The sequence below is a fragment of the Meleagris gallopavo genome, chromosome Z, assembly GCF_905368555.1.
Source record: "Meleagris gallopavo chromosome Z, MGAL_WU_HG_1.1, whole genome shotgun sequence".
NCBI classification, from domain to species: domain Eukaryota; kingdom Metazoa; phylum Chordata; class Aves; order Galliformes; family Phasianidae; genus Meleagris; species Meleagris gallopavo.
Window position 1 is genome coordinate 10,982,110 of NC_139435.1, and position 22,862 is coordinate 11,004,971.

At 34.9% G+C, this 22,862-nt stretch overlaps 1 protein-coding gene across 7 annotated transcripts in view; it reads right to left on the reverse strand.

The window, feature by feature from the left end:
* The window catches only part of PRLR (prolactin receptor), a 179,375-nt gene that overhangs the window by 121,738 nt on the left and 34,775 nt on the right, over positions 1 to 22,862 (reverse strand). For all 7 annotated transcript variants that reach the window (XM_085212503.1, XM_085212499.1, XM_085212500.1 and 4 more), the window contains 2 exons: positions 10,345 to 10,394; positions 9,105 to 9,236 (listed from right to left, as the gene is read on the reverse strand). The gene's annotated coding sequence lies outside the window, so the exon portion shown is untranslated. The remainder of the gene's footprint in view (positions 1 to 9,104; positions 9,237 to 10,344; positions 10,395 to 22,862) is intronic.

A 22,862-nucleotide genomic window follows, 5' to 3' on the forward strand; every position in this document is an offset into this window, starting at 1 on the left:
ATTTCCCTAAATAAATGTCTTAAAACTACAAGCTAGAAAAGTTAGAATAGGGAAAAAAAAAAAAAAAAAAAAAAAGTCATAAAAACGAAGAGACTCAGATCTATACCACTCAGTAAACCTTTCAATTAGTGTTTTTTTCTCTGAAAATCTGAAATTCTGAATGTTGGCAATAGCATTCAGAAATTGCTTGTTAGTGTGATTTAAAACACATTACACATTACTCAGACACTAACGAGGTCAAATTGAATTTTACCTTTTAAAACTACTACATATTATTTAAAATGGCAGTATCCATCTTTGTAAATCAAGCTACCTAGGAACATTCCAGGGCATTGGAACCTGACTGCCTATACTGATAAACTGCTGGAATGATCTCTGGCACAGATTTGGTCCATGACAACTAGTAGTCTCCAAATTACAATCTGGAGCTGCACAAGCAGTTAGTTCCAGCAGGTGATCTGCATGCAACCACAACGTTTTGGAGACCAAGATGATTTAGAAGTACGGACATTGAGTATATAATATCAGTTTTCCTCCATGTCAATATTCCTGTTTAATTTGCTGAAAAAAATTATGCAACCATAATGACTACCCGGTATAAAGCAATGCTGAAACTCTTTCATATGAATAGGTACAAATATTGTACTTAAAATATATTTAAGAAACTAAGAATAAGTATTTTAATTTTTAAAGTATATATTACTAATAAACTGTAAGGGGTGTTTTATGCAACATCAAAGCTGCAAATGCTAATCAAGTATGACAAATCTGCAAGACATAGTGCTTTACTATCTGTTACTTTATGTGGGATGAAGGGGAAGCAACAATTCCTTAAACCTAATTTCATTATTGCTTTTGCCATATTTTGTGCATGCTAAAGGAATGGAATTAAGGGAATACTCTCAGATTAGATAGTACTCCAGTGTGATAGAACTAATAATCTGATTACAGAGCGAGCTGTGCACAAGATAGAGTGAATACAATATGAATGCAAGCATGCAAATGTATACGCATCATAAGAAAAACTTCACATCTGAATCTTTCTGATATCATTCACAATTCAAGGAACATTGATAGTCTAAAACTATTACATCATTGTAAGTAGCAGTGAAGTATGCCACAGAAGCCATCTTCAGCTTCTTTCAGAACTATTCATTCCAAGTACAGAAACAGTTTCCTAGGAAAGACTTGGTAATACTTATTTACAATTACTTAATGAAAGATTAATGAATCAGAAGATTAATGAATCAGAAGAAATCACGCTTTCTGAAACAGTCTGCTTATTAACAACGCAACCCATAAGGCCATAAAATAAAATAACAGGAATGGTTGTGGTGAAAGCCAAGTGTATAATAGCTGCACAAGTGTCAGCATTAGCCCTTGCAGGATTTGAGATCATTGGTATCTGAATTTCTCTACCGGCATCACTGTACCTCCAAAAGATGGGTTTTACCATATTGTGTAAGATTTTAATAAACATTATGATTTACTATGGAATTCAGATGTTCTTTTCTTCCAGATTAATGGTAAAGATAAAATTGCAGGCAGTCTCAAATGATACTTGGAAATTCTGATACCACATAAGATAAGACAATGAAAGCCAAGGAATTTAAAGAAATTTTGTTGCCCTTTGACATTTGCAGAGCTGGTGACTTCTAAAGAACCCCAGATCTACGTATTAGCTGATGTGTGCTAGACAACGTGTCATTTAACACGTATTAACTAATTAACAGGAACACCAAGGAGCTTTGGTTTCAATAAGATTACTTAGAAGGTTAAAGATACATACACTCTTAAATGTCTGTTTCCGTGGAGCAAAAACTTTTAAAAAACCACCTTTATTTGGATAAAAAAGTAAATTCAGTCTCTCTCAGAATTTAAATATTTGGCTGTCAGTGATTTGCAGTTCTGAAGTAACTTCCTATATCTGCCAGAAAACTTGGAGATATAAAACTATATTTAAAATAACTAGAGTTTTTAATGGATTGTATGAACTATTATAGTATGCTGAAGCAGAAAAAAACTCAGAAAGTCCAAGATCCTGAGAAATGTTCAAGTCAAATTAAAAAAAAAAAAAAAAGCAATATAAAATTTTTATTTTGAATATTCATTGTACCAACCTTTCTTGTAGTCTTTATATTTTAATTTGGGTGTTCAGCTGCTCATAGACTTAGATTTTCTTATTACAGCAAACATAAAAATAATCATGCATGTTATTTGTACAAGACTGTCAAAAAATAACAATAAAATCAAGTTTGAGTTTTATATGAATATGAGAATTGGAGGAAGTTAGGTTAGAGTTTCTACCTTAGTGAGCAACATTCCTAAGAGACAACTACTTATAATTCTGTCCAAAGCAAATGCTGACTTTGCCATCTCACACAGTGTAGGCCAAGCAGCCGTCAGCTAGTGGAACCTAGACTGCACACAAAAGGTACCAAAACAATAGAAGCATGGCTGCCACAAAAATTCATGACTTCTTAAGGCAGGAGGAGAAAAAGAAAAGCACAGTAATTCAGAGTAATAAAATAATTGTTGAAACAAGTGAAAAGAGTAGAAACGAGTAACTGGGAAAATTATACAGGGTGATGAGAACAAACAATCTGTGAATACTCAGAACAACGAAAAGCTGAGGCTACTTCTGAATTATTTAGTTACCACTTTTTCAAGGTTTTCAGACTCCCACACATTTAGAGAATAGATATGAAATCTTGTTTACAACGTTTATACATCACAGGTTAGTTTTGTGCAGTTATATATACAGCCAGTAAGTTTTGTCCATTATACTATCGATTGACTTTAGGTCAATGGCTGTGCAATTACTCAGTACCCACAGTGACAGCTTGGACAAGGGATCTGGCATCCACAGATGGCTTCAGTGGTTGAGGGAACCAAAATAAACTTTTGGATTGAAGGACTACAACCTTCCAGCTCTCACTGTTCTCAAAAACCCTATTAACAGAGCATATTAAATCATTCTGTATGCCTGATAACCTGTTTTCCTTAAAAAATAACATTCTTTGTCTAGAATGACCAAGAAATACAATACATGAATTCTTACTTCATAATTTTCAATACATAACAGTTTTCATTTACATTTGATTCTTAAGATTAGATGATGTGTTCTTTTAAAAGAGAAATTTGAGTTACAATCTTGATAATCAAAAGAAAAAAAATAGCTATAATCTTTGAGCCACACACTAATAAGCCATCAGCAATTACTGATGTTCATTCAAGAGTATCTGCATGCAAATGTTTACTCATCAACCTAGACAACAGTTTAAATTTTAATTTCAGTTAATTTTGAAATGATTTAATTAAAATTAAATGTTAAACTCTAGAATTTTACGTAAACTTTACTATCTGCTTACTTTTTTGTATAAGCTCATTTCTTTAAGCAAACTTTGTTTATAAAAATATGTATGCCCTCTATGTGCCAGACTGTGCACTAAAGCTTTACAAGGTTGATTCTTTGTCTCTCTTGCTTCTATGTAATGTCCAAGTTCCATTCTTTAAGTCTATCTGACTGGACCATCTCACTTACTGCAATAAGTGTAAGGTCTGGATCACAGAAATAGCCACAAAGCACAGCTCCTATGCATGACAAATATTCAATAGCTATAACAGAGAAAACTATTCTGGCACCTTCATTTTCCTCTCACACCAGAAACAAGATGCAGGCACATCAGCATTTTCTGCAAAGCCTGTTTTGTATGATCTGCAGAGGAAGGCTTGTGACAGATGCCCCTGGGTTAATTTCAGTTAAGTCTTGTCAGATATTTTGATTTCTGCATTTTAATGCAGATAGGTAAGGTGCAGACTGGTCGTATTTTCTAAAACATCAGTCAAAGATGGAATTTTTGCCAAGTTCTTTTCAAGTTCTGAGCAGACAGGTTCAAGCAATTTCTAAACCTATGAAGAACAAAATATATAGAATCTATTTAGCACAATATACTATACATATACATATATGTGTCCCAGTATTCAGTAGGGTTGTGAATATATGAAGTATGAGACTGCCAAAACAATGGGTAGAAGAAAGACCTAGGACCTAAAAAGTAGACCATGGGATGGAAAAATCTCAGGAACAGAAGACTCTATAGAAGGTTGGATGATTTGACCTCTGGGCTGCAAAGACTTCATAGCTCTAAGCCATCATTAAGAGGGTTTGTATGAACTGTTGGGATCAACCTCTGACTTCCCTCCCCCATCCTTAACATTCTTCTGTCACTGTCCAGGCATCTCTAACTAGAACTAATTTAGAACTAGAAATTCACATACAGTGAATTTCCTATCAGCTCTCTCCTGCACTCCCAATAGCCCTGTGGCCTTATCCTACCCCTCATCTCCACACAGAACTTCCTAATGTTCAAATACTTACTTCCATCAATCCTAATTTTAATTGCTGGAAATGAAGTAGTGCTGCAATCTAAGATGAAAGAAATAGGAAAATCTCTTCTGTGCATTCATAACTACAGTCTCCTTACAACAAAGACATGAATGCAGAAAGATTTCTCAGAATGAATGTATTTTGTCACAGTAAATTTCAACCAACTTTAATACTCCTCGTGTATTTCTGATTGTGTAAAGAAATTAACACTGCATCCACTTATCTCTTCAAATGCTCTATTTCTACATATTCTTTAATACCAAAAACAATACAAAATGTACTTGTTCTGAGAAGAAAGATCGATGAAAAGAGTTTAAATGAAACTGACATGTCCTGGAGGTTCTTTTCAGCCCTAGACAAGGACTATTTTCATTTCTTTTCAGTTTCTCTTTATTTTTTGGTTCTGGCTAACCGATTTCTTCATTTCTTTCACAACTGACTAAAATAAAGATGTCTTTCATGAATTAGATAACATGCATACAGTTTCTGGATAGACAAAAAGTGGAATCAATTTAAAACAGCACTACTTCAATTAGTATCACTGCAACCAAATTTCCTGTTTAAGTTACAGAGAGAGACCACTGATGAATACAGAAATTACAGGACAGAAGGCTGAGCAGAATGAACAAGACTGTATTTTGCAGATCAAAGCCTCATCTGGTCTAAACATTTGTTACGTTAAAAAATACATATATTGCTTCTACACCATCTCTATGATCATCCTCAGGGCCGAGAGAGAGTAACAGAAATGAAAGTATGTCATCTTTCATATCTGAAAATAATTTTGTAGGACTTTGTCATAACATATAGTTACTGCAGCCTAACTTCAAATTATTATCTATTTTGATAACTTAATTATAAAGCTTCAATGAGAAATTATAAATGCACATCCTTAATCAAATTAGATGCACTAAAAAACCCCATTCAACTCAAAGCCTCTGCATAAACTGAGCACTGAATGTAAATTCTATGTTCTCCACCAACTGCAGAAAAAAGGTATTACTTTGAAAAGATAACAAAAATGTCCAAATTATTGCTAACCTACTGAAGTCATGCCAAAAAAGAGATGGATGAATACAGCTGGCCTCCAGAGAAAGGAAAAAGGCTGAGATACTTAAGGATTTCTTTGCCTTAGTCTTCACAGTCAATCTTGTGTCCGTGAACTTCTTAGTGGGGGTCAGGGGAGCAAAATCCCTCCCAGTGTAAGAGCGGAACAAGTCTGAGACCACCTGATGAGGCTGAATGTGTACAAGTCTATGGAGCTGGACAACATGCACCCAGGATTATGAAAGAACTTGCTGATGTGGTTGCTGATGTGTTTGCCAAATTGCTCTGCACCATATTTGCAAAATCGTGTCTGTCAGGTGGAGACCCCAGTGACTGGAAAAAGGGAAATATCACTCTAATATTCAAGAAAGTGAAAAAAGAAGACCTGAGGAACTCAGGGCAGTGAGTCTCATGCCTGTGCCTAGGAATATCATGGAACATATTGTCCTGGAAGAGATGTTATGGCACACATGTGATGAGGAGGTAATCTGAGGCAGCCAGCACAACCTCACCATAGCCAGATCATGCCTGACCCATCTAGTCACCTTTTATGATAGATTGACAGCATCGATGGACAAAGGAAGGGCAACTAATGTCATCTACCTGGACTTGTGCAAGGCCTTTGATATGGTCCTGCCACACATCTTTGTCTCTAAATTGGAGATATATGGATGTGAAGGCTGGACTATTAGGTGGATAAAGGATTGGTTGGATGGCTGTAGCCAGATGGTTCTTGTCAACAGCTCCATGTCCAGGTGGAGGCTGGTCACAAATCCATTTCTATGATTCCAGCAATAAATCCTCTGTGGTCTGCCATGGACTGGTGCTCTTCAACATTGTTATCAATGTTGACATAAGCAGTAGCCTCAGCAAGTTTGCTGATGACACCAAGCTGAGTGGTGCAGTTGACACAATAAAAGAAAGAGATGCCATCCAGAGGGATCTGGACACAAATGACATGACAGATGGGAATACTAGAATCTAATGAGATTTAAAAAGGCAATCCCAGAGATGAGTGGACTGGGAGAAAAACTCATTGAGAGCATCCCTGCAGAGAAAGACTTGGGGGTTTTGGTGGATGAAAAGCTGGATATAAGCCAGCAGTTTCCGCTTGTAGCCTCGAGGGCCAACAGTATCCAAAAGGGGACTGGCAGAAGGACAGGAAGGGGATTATTGTCCCCCTCTGCTCTGCCCTTTGAGGCCCCATCTGGAATACTGTGTGCAGGCCTGGGGCATCCAACACAAGAAGGATGTGGAGTGTACCAAGAGGATGGCCACGAGGACAATCAGACAGCTGGAGTACCTCTCTTCTGAAGAGTGGCTCAGGGAGCTGAGCTTGGTAAGTCTGGAGAAGAGAAGGTTCTGGGCAGATCTCATTCCAGTTCTTGAAGGGAGCTTATGAGCAAGAGGGGGAAAGACTTCTTAACCAATCTGATTAGGACAAGGGAGAATGGCTTTAAACTAAAAGAGAGGAGATTTAGATGATTAGATGTTAGCAAGAAATTTTTTATTCAGAGAGTGATGAGGCATTAGAACAGTTTGCTCAGAGAAACTATGAGTTTCCAATGGCAGGAGTGTTGGAACTAGATCATCTTTGTGGTCTCTTCCAACCTAGGCCATTCCATGATTATATGATTCCAACAATAAATTAATAATCCAAAAGAGGACTGCAGTGGAAGACAAGTGGAAAAAAAATGAAATATAAAATCTAAAAGAAATTTTCCATGTTAACTGGGCAGCCTGTGGGAAAGAACTGTTTTTCCATGGTTGTGATCAGAAACATTTATTTCTTTGCTGACATTTAGAGAGTTTAATATCAAACATAAAAACCCTCCAAAAAAAGTAACAGAAACAATTTTACAATCATATTCTTTCAAAAATAAAATGCACTGTAAGACATCATAATCACAGGAAAAATATTTCCGCTGAGTTTTACTTATCACTTACAGTTTTTTAAAAACTTTACAGTTTTTAACTGATCAACTTGGAGTCTAAAATCTCCTACTTATCCATATGGTACAGAAAAAGTTGACATAATTGAAGTGAAGATTTTATACCTCTAATTTTTCTGAAGGGACCAAGTCATTTGAAAGGGCATAGTGAAGAATAATAATTTGCTCAAAAACAAACAAACAAACAAACAAAACCAACAACTATAGGCCTATCTAGATGATAGCTATTGTAGTTATTTCTTTTATTCTTTCATTATTTTCTTTTCCTCAGTTTTTTCCTGAATCTGCATTTTTATATTTCAGCACAATTTTTTAAAAATACTGGAGAAAGAAGTAAAGTCCTTGTAACTGCAGTAACTCAGACACAATAATTTTATAAATCACTTGGACCTACAAAATCCATATTTAGAATAATATAACCACATATTATAATTTATTTAATAGGAAATAAAAATATTTTTTCCATGTAGCCATTTTTTATAGTTTCATATCCACTCATTTCTCATAATGGTTAGGAAATTTGACTAAGAGATGAACAAAATTAAAGGCATAAACTAACTTAATTATATTCAACTCATTCTAAGATTTCATAATTGAATTAATTGCCAACCATGAGATCAGGCTACCCAGAATTTCACTCAACTTGAATGAAACGATTCAAATTATCTAAAAACGTAGGATGCAAATTTAGAAGCATTTTGAACAGATGTAAATACTCTTAAATTACAGTTGTAATAAGAATTCAGGTGAGCTAAGACACAGATATACATCCCGGCAACAGAATAAGAAAGCACAAATTGCACCAAAATTACTCTTCAATTATTCTAATTATTAAAGAGTTGCTGTATTGAATGACAGTTCAAAAAATTAAAAGTTTGATAGTGCTGAAAAGGTAAGGTTTGATAGTGCTGATGTCTTGTTTCCTCATTTTTTCTCTCTTTTTCTTGCTTTTGATCCAGATCCTTCCTTCCCACCCTCAATAACAGTTTCCCTACCCTGCCTCACTGTCCAGGATACAGCATAAACGTGATCTCAAGATTAAATATTTAATGAAGTAAACAGCTTTTGTTTCTCCCAGGTTATTTCCCTGACATTTCAGAGAGTTAGCTATGCTCCTGTGATCAAACAAATGCCAAATGGCGCAAGGTAAGCAACAGACCTATGTGGCTAAAACTGTGGAAAGATAAATAGGACAGGGAGTTCTCATTCTGCACTGGAAAGCTGTTAACGTGCCTACACCTAATTCATGTGTCCATGTCTTGCGTGGCATGTTTTCAAGAGGAAGTACACTGTTTATTTATTTAATCTGTGATCTGTATCAAACTTTCAGGATTTATTAATATCTACTGAGAGAGAGAAAAGTAGGTAAAAGAATTTCTGCTCAATAAACGTACAAATAAATATTTAGCAAATCCTGCAATGGAAGAAGTAATCATGAAAGTACAACAGGTAATTCAGCTCAGTAAAGTAAAACACAAGCTGGAAAGGTCACCGTAACTTGCCCATCTGGGAACGAGGAAGTAATGTTCCCTCTTTAATGAGTTTAACCTTGATGAACTTTGAATAGATTGTGGTGCAAGAGACAATACTTTCAGAGTGACAAATCAGTACTCACCTCACTTTAAACACGTGCCTTTAGCTGAGTTTGTATCCTATATCCTTATATTCCTATACAGTCAGTGAATAGAAACAGACTTTTAAAGATTGTGACTTACCTGTTTTAGATACATATTTAAGGACAAGGCAAATCAGAGAAGCAGATATTTCTTCATTGACTTTCAACAGGGAATCTATGCAGGCTGTTGTAAGTAACCACACTTGGAAAAATCTGTAGTCACAGTCGCAATCTAGTCGGATATGAAAGAGAAGCAGCAAAAATAAATCAGAAAAAAATACAGAGATTGGAACAGCAAACAGCAAACATAGACAACTGCAAATACTCTGTGAAGGGCCTCTTTTCAGAGTCTGAAGATTACATGCATGTCCAAGATCGATGCCCACCCTTTTTTCATGAGATCCGACTCTATTCTCAAATCAACTAAAAAAATAATGGGAAAATCCTACTCATCTTGATAAAGTTAGGACTTGGACCTAAAGTGTGAATGAGAGGTGAAGTTAGAATTTATTTTAACAAAACTGATTGAGTGTGGATGAGAAAAGTATTTAAGGCCAACAACCTTTTTATTATTTATGAGAAAACCTTAAAAGAACAGAAGACAGAAAGGGAATTTCAAGTGAAAATGAATAAAATCACTGATGGGCAATATTGCTTTATACAATAATTTAACTACTATTCTTACACCATATTGTATTGATGATCATATTCACCGGGATCTTAATATAATTAAAATAATTATATAATTAAGTCTCTAAGAAAACAAAAACAGTATCAGTATTTATATAACATCTACCCCACATGCTCAGTTGAAAGCAACCTTATTGTTGCTTCCAACTTTTATTAATAATTTTGGGCAATTTTCATACTCTGTTCAATTTTAATTCATAAGCTAATATGTATTGAATGTTTATTACTGGGGGTAAAAGAGCAGCCCCGTTTTCTATGATTTGGAGACAGGGAGAAGATGAGATGGACTAAAGTTAGTAATGATGTGCTTAGAAGGAGGAGCTAAGCATCAAAAGATGGCGGAACCAGTCAGAAAGTTCATGTCTACTAGTATTTACTAGTTGTAACCAAATATGGCAACTTCTAACAGCTGGTATACAGTGTACTGAAAGGTGCCTTTATAATCTGGAGAAAAAAAACATCAAAAGAAATTGTCCTCTAATCATAGCTGATATTTTTTGGTGACAAAGAATCATTTCATACTACTAATTAAGCTGCTTACAGTAAAATACAGTAAAATGACATCTTTTGTAAATTAAATATTGCTTCATCTATTAACCCATTTAGAATTCTTTAAATCATTTCACTGATGTGTGGAAAGAAATACTCACAGCTTGCAGTTCAACTTTATGTCAACAAAGCCTAGATGGGTCATATATACCTACGAAGAGAAAACAAAACAGGAATGAGGGGAGTAGAGAGAAGAGAACAATTTTAATTCCAGAGTGACTGGAACAATGTTTTTGTTTTTAAAATTTTCTGCTTTTTTTTTTTTTGCTTCAGACAAGAAGATTAATTTTGACCTCTGAGGAAATCTGCACTTAGAAACTTTAAAAGATAAAGCAACAATACAGTTTGCTTAGCAATCATAGCCTACAATCTTCTGTGACAGATGGACAAGTTGAATGTGCTAGCAGTCTGTTATTTCTGCCTCCTTTAGAAGCAATTAGAGCAGAATTTTAGTGCATTAAAACAGAATTGTGGGCTTTTTAATTATGGTAATGATATACAAAATTATTGAATATGTCACTACATAAATTCTGTTTTTCATAAAAGTAGGAGTTCTTGTTCTGTAATTGGGCACAATTTAGTGTTTTTCATATTTCACTATAAATTCTATCTCTGAAGGCCTCCTGCTTTGTATATATTTTTCTTTCATTATGAAGCAGACCACAAAACAAAACCAAAGCTCCTTCTTTTAATGCACTCAAACAAAGAAATCAAAGCAAAATAATTTCTGGAAGGCTATAATCAAGCCAAGGAATGCTGTTTAGAAGGAAGTTTTCTGCATGAATCTAATGGAAATTCATTCATCCAGTAACAGACTGAATTCTAATTGCTCTTTCCCAAATGATCTGAGTTTAAAATAACAATTCAGTGACTGTGGTTGTCATTATTTCAGATCTAAAATACTGTAAGCATGTTAAATGAGCCTGAGCCTGAAAATTACCATACTGCTTCATACAAATAGTATGACACTCACAGAGAATAAACTACTGCTGTGATATATAGAAAATCAGGGGACGATAAAAGCAGGAAATTAGTGAATATTTAGGAAAAAAATCCTGCATTTGCCTCTCAGTTTTTATGCAGTACTTCCATTATTTAATATTCAGAAACTTATTTTTTCAGTCTCCTCAGTTTTTTGAAAATGTAGAGTAGCAACTCAACATACCAAGACAAAATGTAGAAAAATTTACGATTTATTGCATAATTACATTTCTTATTGCATTGTTTTCTGTGCATTCATTGTTACAATAACAAATTATTTTTTTCCTATTATGCTTGATGAAAATTGAAGCTTCCTCCTGCAAAACTTACATCAATCTATAAACACTTCGTACTCATATCACTGTGGTTTTGTACTCAAAAACTTTATAGTTCTGATCTTACTTTCTTCTTCCCTGCCTTTTTTTTTTTTTTTTTTTTTTTTTTGGTCTACTTTTCTTTTTTAGTTTACAGGACATTAGTATCACACAGTTTATATTGCACTGGTGGGTATACAAACAAAGCAGCTAAAAGAAAATATTTCCTGAATTGCTTCAGTTCATTAGTTAACTAACAATAAAGTCCCATTTTAAAAGGGCACAGAAAATTAAAAAGTACTAACAAATGTCTGAAAACACATAAAAGAATGAAAAAAAAAGCCAAGTGGAAGGAACAGAGCAACTGTTTTTAAATTAGGTTAATAACAGATGACACGCAAAAAATATGGAAGAAAAAAAAGTGGCATGCCACAGTGCAGTATAGAAAATGGGAAGAACAGCTGCTTTCTCCAACACTAGTCCTACTAGGTTGGACTCGATGATCTCAAAGGTCTTTCCCAATCTGAGCAATTCTGTGATTCTGTGATTAGCTGCTGAAACAGCTGATTCAAATCAGGTAAATGAGTTCACTGCCTTGATAAGGGAAACAGGATCAGGATTGGGATTAGAATAGGGATTCTACACCTAAATAAGCGAGTACAGGCATTTTAAGACTGTAATACTGAGAGTGGGACAAGGATGATGTCAGTGACTGTGACATACTTTGGAAGCTCAGGAAATCTGAGAACAAGAAATAAATGATAATGTAAGCCTGTAAACCTGATAACCTGCACAGGGGTGTATTGCTCAGGTAAAAAAAACAAACAAAAAAACAAGTTATTTCGGTGATTCCAGTCAGGAAATCCAATAATCCAATAACTTGCGTGAGTCCTCCAAAATGCACAAGTTGCAATCAAAATGATATTGCTAAGGAGCAGCTGCATTTATCGCATTCCTGGTAAGTGATGGGCAAATCATAAGTAAATCATAAGTAAAACAAAAAACAACAATCAAAGAGATTTGAGAAACCCAGAGAGAACAAAAACACAAACATATTTACCCCTCCCAGGACTGAATTTCAAGCAGGGAAATTACATTAAAATGAGGTGGCTTATTAGAAAGAAATCAAAAGGGAAATTTTAAATATTATCTCCTTTTAAGTGCTTTACTTCAGTGGCACAAGAGATTTTCATTAAAAGTAGGTGCTTTCTTATCAGGGGTAATGGAAAAATGTGTTTCAAAGGTATGTAAGAGTGGAAGGTTTGGAACAGAATAACACAGTTAACTATTAAAAAAAAAGCCAAAAATAAATGGAAAACACTAAATAGTTTTGAAGGAACACATCTCCAAAGTAACTGAATTACTAGTGTAGAAATTCAGCCTCAATTTCAGTGTTGTCCAAAGCAGTTTGTTAGTGTATGTGTATCCTTCCTCTTTTTGCCCTGATACAGGCTAAGTACTAATTCTTTTTGTCACTTATTTGCAGTATATCTGACAACATTTCAAATGAATCCAGTTCACCATGGGAAAGACTGCAGAATAGAAGAGCCACAGCAACAAAAGAAAACTGTACATCAATACCAATAAAACAGACAATTTTATGAAAATAACGATTCTGGCACCATCTTAGAAAAATAACAAATCATAAAGCAAAAGATACACAGGCATCCTGAGATTTCGTTACACACTGTCACAGCTACTGCTTTTGCCATTGCTTCACAGTGTACATATATTATGTCTAAATATTGTGTGTACATTACAATCAGTTTAAAAGTGTTACATATCCTTTCTGCATCCACATCAAGATTTGAGTTGTAACAACTGTCAGTGTATTGCCAGAAGGGAGTTCACATAAATAATTTACAGGTAATCCATAAAATAGAGCTCAAGTAACTAAAGAGAGATAACGACAAACAAGAATGCAAGAAAGAAGAATTAAGAGGAGATGCAAGTAGAAAACAAAATTAACTGTCACAAAGAAAGTTATATGTATGACTACTGGATGCCTGGGTAAAGATCACAAAATGGATTGCTACCTTTGCTCACAAACACCGTAATTATTCCAGGTGACAGAAATAGAAAGTAGAAATATTTTGTAGTTGAGTAAATAAATGGGATAAATATGATAAGTATATAAACACAAGTGTATTTGGACAAAAAATATAGAATTATTCTTTAAAGAAGCCAATACAAAGACAGAATAATAAATAGTAAATTTGTAACAAAAGATTATTTTATTAAATATCCCTTTTCAGGTCTGAGAAAGCATAATATTTAAATTATTTAAATATCTTCCACAAATAGGCATGCTTTTTTATAAGCCTGCTTTTAAGCCCAAGAAGAGGTTAGCTGCAGTTACTAGAACCATTTCATGCTGACTCAAAACAGTTGAAAATCCAAAGCAAGAAATTTAATCTTTCTTTTCAATATCCAATAGGCCAGCTAATGTTTGGATGATGGCATAGCAATACGATTTGGTTTAATTGGGTGTAAACAGTACATTCTTTTTGACAGTTAGGTAAAAAGGAGTCAAAATCCTAGAAGGTACTTGAAAAAATCCATTCTTTCAGCACCTGATCAGTTCTCTAAAAATAGATCTCTCCTAAAGATTGCACAGCTGTTTCCTTATTCTAGCATGCTGAAGTACCACGTTTGTAGTGGAAGCTACTGAGCCTCAAATAACCTGCTTCTCTGTGTGCAAAATCAGTGCCAAAACGCCCATGGAAGGATGAACTATTTAAAAGGAACCTTGTTTAGAAAATGTAAAGAAGCAAAAACCTATGCATGTGCCAAATTATATTATAGGCTTAGGCTGAGCTCACATTGTCAGCAAATGTGACAAAACAGGACCAGCATACCTGTTATTTCTTGTTATAATGTAATAACCTTGCAATTATTTGTTATCACTCAATAACTGTCCCCACGAGTGCAGGATAATTGTTGTAGCCATAACATGAATATATGTTATATAAGAGAATTTTTAGGAAAACCATATGTTAAAATTGCAGAAGTAAGATTGCTTGTGTCTAGTACAAGCAAAAACAAATATTTTTTTCTGGATTCTGCTGAATATGTATATAAATATTGTATATGACCAGAATTTTAGAATATTTAGAAGATAATTAAATTAAAAACTACTGGAAGGAGTTTAAGGGAAATATTTAATTTGCAGTTAACGAATGTGCCCCATTAAACAGTTTGCCAAATATCACAAGGTAAGAAATTTAACGTTGCTTGAATAAGAAAGAGACTGGAACTCTACAATCACAAAGAAATCAAGAATAGGCAAGTCATCTGTAGCGACCTCTGGATGAAAGAATAACTGCCTAATTGTGACACATTCTTCCATTAAATACACTGCCTTGAGAGATAGGGAGCTTTTAACCTTGTCATTTAATTAAAAGCTGAAAGATAGAGTCTGAAAAAAATAAGAAGTATTTCATTTGCAATTGAAAGTAATTGAAAATATAACCTTCTATCTTATTATCTCAAGCGAAAAAGGAATATATTGGGAGCAACAAATGACTAATAGAGCAAACAGCAAAGACCTTTACTGCTACCTCCACAAGCTCCAGCACAGGAGATACGCAAGTTGTCCTTGAGCTCTGCTCTACATTCAAGAGCATGGGCATACTTTCCATCTGGAAAATCACATCAGCAAGTACAGTTTTACTGATAACTGGAAAACTCAGATGATGAAAGGAAATGAATTACCTGTGCAGATACTGGACATATGGTGAAGTCAACCTACTAAGAAAGCAGACCTTTTTATCAATATCCAAAGTTGCTCAAATGCTTAAGCAGGAGCAATGCATAAGAATTAGAATGGAAGAGAATTATCAGAGTTCTGATGGACTACAGAAATCAAAGGCGCAGCTATACTATCAACACTGATTTCAGTTCTAAGTATCACACACAGACAAAAAAGAATAGCAAGAATACAAAAAGAAGGAAGTTCAGATAAGAATTTCAAATACGATGCTGAAAGTATATGGAAAGATAGAGAAAAAGCTATTATAAAAAATGGAAAAAAAAAATCCCCGCACTCTAATTTAGAAAGTGGATAATTATGAGGGCATATAAACAACAACATCATCAACAACAACAAAACACCAAAAAACAAACAAACAAAAAAAGCAATTAAAATAAACTGGTCTATTATTACTCAGAAACTGAAAAATTGAAAACTTATAATTGGCAAAAAGAAATACTTAATAAAAACTTTTATCCCAGTCTTATGGTCTTGTTTATTGACAGGGTCTGATGAAGTTCTAAAACTATGTCCTGAATTTTATCACATTTTCACATTCTTGTTCAGGCAGTATCTGTCTAATATTGACTATTCCACTGTTTGTGCCATTAGCATTCTCTTGTCTTTCCTCTTCCTTCTACTTGTCTTACTTACTGTTCTCCTTTACTCAGTAACACTGCAAAATAACCTTTACCTTTCCTTTATTTTCTTCATCCAAATCAATAGTCTCTGCATTCAAATCAAGCCTCACAAAGAATGACTGGGAGAAGCTAGCATAAAGCTTTCTTTGTTAAACTGAGCGATCTGTAAATGCAACAGATTATTGCCTTTTCTATGAAGAACATGTTATCAACTCTGATCACAGGCTGAATAAATTGAACCTCAGCTTTGATGCAATGCAGCAATTTCTATGTTCTCTTGTCTGAAAAGACTTTAACACCTCCTAGGGAAGCAACATAGTTTTGTGTTAGCAACCATGTTTTTGAGTAAAAGTCCTAAGCAACAAGCACTGAAGTAATCACCTTCTTGGATGCGGGCCATTAATACCCTTAAAAAACAGATCCTCTGTGTTCTTCCCAGCAAAACTGAAGGCCACTTAACAAGACAAATTTTATATTACTGCTGTTTCATTCCTCAGTGTACTTAGGTTTTGTCTAGACTGTAGACTAGAAATCCAGAGATTAAAGAACATAAGCAAATCAGCTGGACCAAATTCCTTAATTTTTTTATTAATAATCTGCTGGATTTTGTTTCTATCAATTCTAAAACATTAAACTGAAAATCTGATGTTTTAAATGAAATAGGAATGAAAACTGTGCATCTTTAGCATTTGCTTCAATTAATAATGTGGAAAAGTACACAACATTCATCACAAACTATAAAAACAATAGAACCAACAGCCTAAACACCTGAAAGTGTGTTTAAGTTTGAATGTTTCATTCACCAAAACTTGTTCAAAAAGTGATTTATGGCTACCCAGCTACCTGCCTGGAAAATTTACATTTAAATGTGTAAGTCAGGTCAGAAAGCATAGAGGAAAAAAATTCATAAAAACAACAATAACAAAAAAAACACAACCAAACATCTGAAGTGCAGTTTCATAATATATACTTTATCAACAGTGCACCAACTTCAAAATATTGCAATATAGTATAAAAATAATACAATACACAGTTTATTCCTATAAACACAGAAACTCATACTAATGGAATTAATTCACCATAACCTAAGGGGATTAGTATGATTTGCATTCACATTCAAAAGAGTCAGAGAAGAATACTAATAGAAATTCATTTCACTTGCACATATTATACTCTTTTATTCATTACTATTAAAACTCCAGTTCTCTGTTTAACTCTTTGGCAATAGCAGCTGCAACAATTGAGGTCTTCCAATTTTAATGAAGTGTTTATGTTGATGGACAGTGCATGTCAAATGTGAACAGTTTAATTTAGTAAAACTATTCTTCAATTATTCAGTACTGTAAATAACTATGTAAGATAGAAGATGAAGAAAAATTAGACCTAAATACATTGCTCTCGGTCTAGTCCTGATTTCCTTCTCACTGATAAAGCATAATTAATCTGATTTCACATTAATATGTTTCCAGTGAATACTCCTCAATTCATTTCTGAATTCGATCACATAGATTATATCTCACTGGTACAAGGCATTTAGAATAGATGGACTGAAGTTACAGAAGTAATTAAAAATGGAATTAGGTATTTTTCAGCAATTCACACTGGAAGAAAATACTGTGCAAGTTGGAACACCTGGACACCTGGTCCGGGGCGCGCCGGCAGCCTGCTGTAAATCTACAGAAGTAACTTTGTTGTTCACAGATTGATTGCACAGCACTTCTACAAGACGGACAACATTACCTGGATGAGTCTAACTGACTCCATTAGCAGGAAAAGCTTCCTCCGCCTGCATGTCCACAAATACGCCGGCTGAAGAGACTGCTGTGGATCTGCCTATTGTTAAGGATGGAATACGGTCTCATCAAGTAGCAGGATAGTAGATTATGTTGCGGTAGATCACTGACACGCTGCTAGAGCAGTTAGTTGGTCTAAAGAAGCAGCTTCGATTTGCTGCTATTAGAAAAAGGTCACTTACAATAGTTAGCTCTAGACTAGAAAATCAATTTGATTCGCATCAAACTCGTCATAGAAGCCAGGCTAATTAATAAAGCATGTTTGAAGTGATTGAAAAGCAAAGGAAAATTACCAAGGGAGAATATAGATAGAAGTATTTGTATAAAATTAGGAAAAATGCAGGGAATGGGAAAAAGTCTAGAAGATAGTGAAGTAGGAAAAGAATCCAGCTGTCTAACCTTGAGAATACCAATAGCCAACCAGAGGACGAAACAGTATGATAGAAAACTACTTGAAAATTGAAAATAAAAAATGAATAAAGAAAGAAGAAATAGGGATGTCAACTTTTTGAGAGGCACAATACATCTTCTAATCCTTCCATTTTCAATGTTAAGGTATATGTTTCTCTGAACATTTTTTGTCATAGTGGATTTTTCTCCAAAGACTTAATTCACAATTTCTAAAGCTAACTGTTGCACGCATTCTAGCAAGTCTGATTTCACAGTGGTTTAGAATCAAATACACTCTCATTTCTTACTTTCCTGTTGCACATTTTTAACAAGACTTACAACACGTTGAGCTCACAGAAATAGTCAAATCTTCACTTCCTTATTTATTTTACTTCTTTCCCTAATGTTTTGCTATAAAATCTTAATAAGTAATTAAAAATTATCTTGGAAATGAAGCTCTGGAGTAATTTTCAACATCCTTAAACACGCTGCAAAACATTTGAACTACTTTATCTAACATGAAATATCCTATGCACAGGATTTTTCAGTAAAACAAATGAAATGGTAGAACCAGCAATTCTGGGAGGAAAAAACAAACATATTTAAGAAGAGAAGGAAATGTAGAAGCACAGTCTTCACTGAAAATAAAACATGAAAAGAAGCTTCAAAACCTGACAAAATGTACTGGCTTGGGTCAGTTTAGGTTAAACTCACTGTAGGAGAAAAGACACATCAAGAAAGAAAAGAAATCATTAGATGTTAGAAGTAAAATCTCTATGATAATCAGATATGTCTCATGACAGTTTGCTTCAGCCCCTCTCTGTACTGTTCAAAATACTGTACAGTATTACTGCTAAAAAAGTTTAATCTGGCATTGTCTACAAATGAACATTACCATTTTTTTTTTAAAGACAGGCATGAAACACCAAAAGATGCACCAAAAGAAGAAAAATACAATGATTAATAAATCCAGTTTAACAGTTAAAACACAGTGCTAATTAAAAAAGGCATTTAATCACCTTTGATGCTATGTGACAATGCGAAATAGTTAAGCACGATAAACTCTAGAGATTCTGCCGAATCAGGTAAAATGCAGTTTCTTGTCAATTCATTATTATAAAAACTCATTGAGAGTAGAAAACTCTATTTTCCTTCCTAAATAAATAAATTATAAGATAAAAGAACATTTTAAAGAATAAGCAAACACTGATTAACTTATGCGAGCAATTGAATAAACTTTTTCTCTCTAAACTTCCCTCCCAATCCAGAAAAGAACAACTAAGTATTTTTGCCTTGCATTTATTTATCTTAGTTCCATTTGAACTTTGATTCATTTAGATACAAAACGCTGGGATGAAATAACTGGTGTACGCTGAAGTGTGAGTTTTACTTCAGTGACAGATACATCAGTTAATTCTTAGTACTGAAGAAGAACACTGTGCTTGAAGCTGCTGAAAACTATTCTACATCTCAGTGTTCCGTCTGCAATGTTTCTTAATAATAGGAAATTATTATTTTTAATAATGGTGCACTTCTGTGTAATTTTAGCCTGATTACAAAGCTATAACAATGACTGAAAAAATTTCTAAAGTTCATCATACTTTAATTAATTTCTTCCTTATTTTGTAGCTAACAGAAAAAAACATGTTACATTACTTTGCTTCATAATATCTAGTTTTATTTTATATCAACATTTTACTTACACAAGTAGAGTCTTTTAATCCATCTAACTGGGAAATACATTCACTTGTTTGAATAGTCCCAGTCTGACATTCAAGTGAGATTTACTGCAAGTATGTTTTAGCCTGTGCATATCTTCCTTGCTCCTGAGGGACACCTGCACAGTGAAGGACAGATCTTGTTGCTCCCTGATAAGGTCACAGAGGCTTAGCTATAATATAACCCCAGCTTAATCCTCATTGGTTTTGCCTACTGAGCACAGGATTGTTTCCTTGACAACACAGCTGCAGTTGCCACAGCATCCAGAGCCACATGTGATGTCCAGATTTAGGGTATGGACCAGCTAAAAATCCATTAGTCAATGCTATTTTTTACAAGACATTATAGACTATAAATATAATCAGTGAAAATCTTCCTTGTGTTATATTTCTGTTCATATTACACTATTTGCTACCACTCATTCCTACAGACTCATTCCCCACACGGGACGAACACTTCTGAAACTCCAGAGCCGCAACAATTCTTGTTTTGGCAAGCTCACCGTTTAATGGCATTTCTTACTCAAGGCACATCATTTGCATGCTACATAGAAGTAAGAATTAATCATCAACTTGAAATGTAATACTGCAGATAGAATTTGGAAATGTATGTGCAAAAATGCAGTAATAGTCTGAAAAATGGATATGTAACAAACAACACTGCAAAAAGAAAGAGAATTATACAGAATATGAAATATTTCTTCAAAAAATGACTGACATTCGTTATACCCAGTTAACTAATTTTGAAGCTGAGAATGACTGAATAATAGAATGACTTGAAGTGGAAGGGATGAGGGATTGTCTAGTTCTATACCCTTGCCATGGGCTGGTTGCCTCTCACCAGCTCAGACTGCCAGGGCCCCATCCAACCTGGCCTTGAGTATCTCCAATGATGGGGCATCCACAGGTATCTGTGCAGCCTGTGCCACGGCCTTACCGCGCTCTGAGTAAACCTAACATAAACCTCCTCTTTCTAGTTTGAAATCTTGTTCTATTACTATCTGTAAAAAGATGTTCTCCCTTCTGTTCATTAGTTCCCCTTGAGGACAGGAAGTCTGCAACTCTGCAACAAGATTTCCTTGGAGCCTTCTCTTCTCCAAGCTAAACAAGCTGAGCTGCCACAACTTTTCTTTGTAGGAGAGATGTTTCAGCCCTCTGAATACCTTTGTGGTCTCCTGAACACCTTTATGGTCTCCTCTGAATCGACAGCTCCACATCTTTCTTGGGGCCTCACTTTTCAAGACAGTCCACATCCCCCTGGATTGCATTCCTTCCTTCTATTCTGTCAACTGCATCACTCAGCTTCGTGTTATCAGCAAGATGATATGCTGTTATGCTGAGGGTACACACTCAACCCACTGTCTAGGCTGTTGATAAAGATGCTGCAGAGCACTTGTCCCAAGACTGATTCCTGGAGCATGCCGCTTGTCACCAGTCTCCACCTGGACATGGAGTCACATTGACCACAACCCCCTGGCTGTAACCATCCAACCAAGTCTTTATCCACTGAATGATCCCCTCTTTTGATTAACTCAGAATACAGCTGGCCTTCTGAGCTGCAAGCATACACTGTTGGCTTGCATCAAGCTTTTGATCCACCAGAATACCCAAGTCCTTCTCTACACGGCTGCTCTCAGTTTTTACACATATACAGGATCATGCAAGACCATGCAAGGTCATACAAAATGTATCGCATTTATAAGCCTCCCCTCACATTTTATTGAAATAGTCAACTATCCTTCCAGCTGCAATTAGAATATCTGTCATCCAACAGTATCAGTATAATGACTCGGTATTAAAATCATTTATCTGCTTTCTCTGCTGAAATGGCTAATGCATTAGGAAAAGTGACCCGGCGGATTTCCTTTCTGTTTTATTATCATCAAATTAGAGAGAGGCTATCTGATTCATAAATGCTCACAGTATGTTTATTGGTTACATGATACAGTAACCCTCTTCACTTGTGGTTTTGCCTAAAAATTTCAAATTTTCCCACAGCTCTTACCCACGACTACAAATTCTTCCAGATTAAATTTTCTGGGAATTTACGTGGTTGAGCTGAAACTTCTAGATGTAAATGCATGTGGCTGCTGGAAACAATCTTGCCAGTTTTAGGGGAAGTGGGACAATAGATTATCAGGGCAGAAGTATGACTAGGTCTTCTGATTAGAGGTTGAAGGTAGACAAATTCAGCACAGAAATAAGGCACAGAAATTCAGCATTACTGGAAAATAGGCATTGAACTAACCATTCCAGGGCTGCAAGACTTTTGGATAATTTTTTAGGTGATATATTCCACTTTAAAGAACAGTAAATGCATGAAAATTCTACATCACCATTCTTTGTTTCAGTGTAATGCAAGAACACCTAAAAACTGTCTTCTACTGAGTTCTGAGCTTAGCAAGGCACACAAACTTGCTGCTTAGAGGATACAGCTGTTGGCATAAATTAACTGTGAGCAATACAATTCTCTGGCACTCAGACTAACTGCCATAGGGCAGAACAAGTTCTATTTATTAAAGTCTATTATCTTCCACAACAGCTTTTTTGCAAGCAAACTGCCATCTGAAAGTAACCCACAATCTGTACCAACTCCCAAACTTTGAAAATGTTTAGCAATGTCCTTGACAGGACTATTTTCCCTTATATTAATAAAGAAACAGCACAGACAATTGACTTCTTGTCATGATCCAGCAACTGCCTGTCAATAATGTAAAGCCTTATCATTGTGAATAGCAGGATTAACCAACCACTAGTGAATGCAGAACTAATATAAAATCTAGCCTTTTCAGGCAATGGAAACAACACTAACAGCAGACTCCCTCTAGAAACCTCAAACAAAAGGAATCTGATGGAATTTGAAATTGAGAAATAAAGTAAAATTTTAAATCAGTAAATGCATGATTGCAGAAGTAGAAGCCAGAAACGTTCCATTATTTCATAAGCCATAGATCTAATTTAGTAATAGTTTATCAGCTTGATCACCTCTGCTAAAAAAAAGCTAAGAATTCTGAGATAGCCTGGAACATGA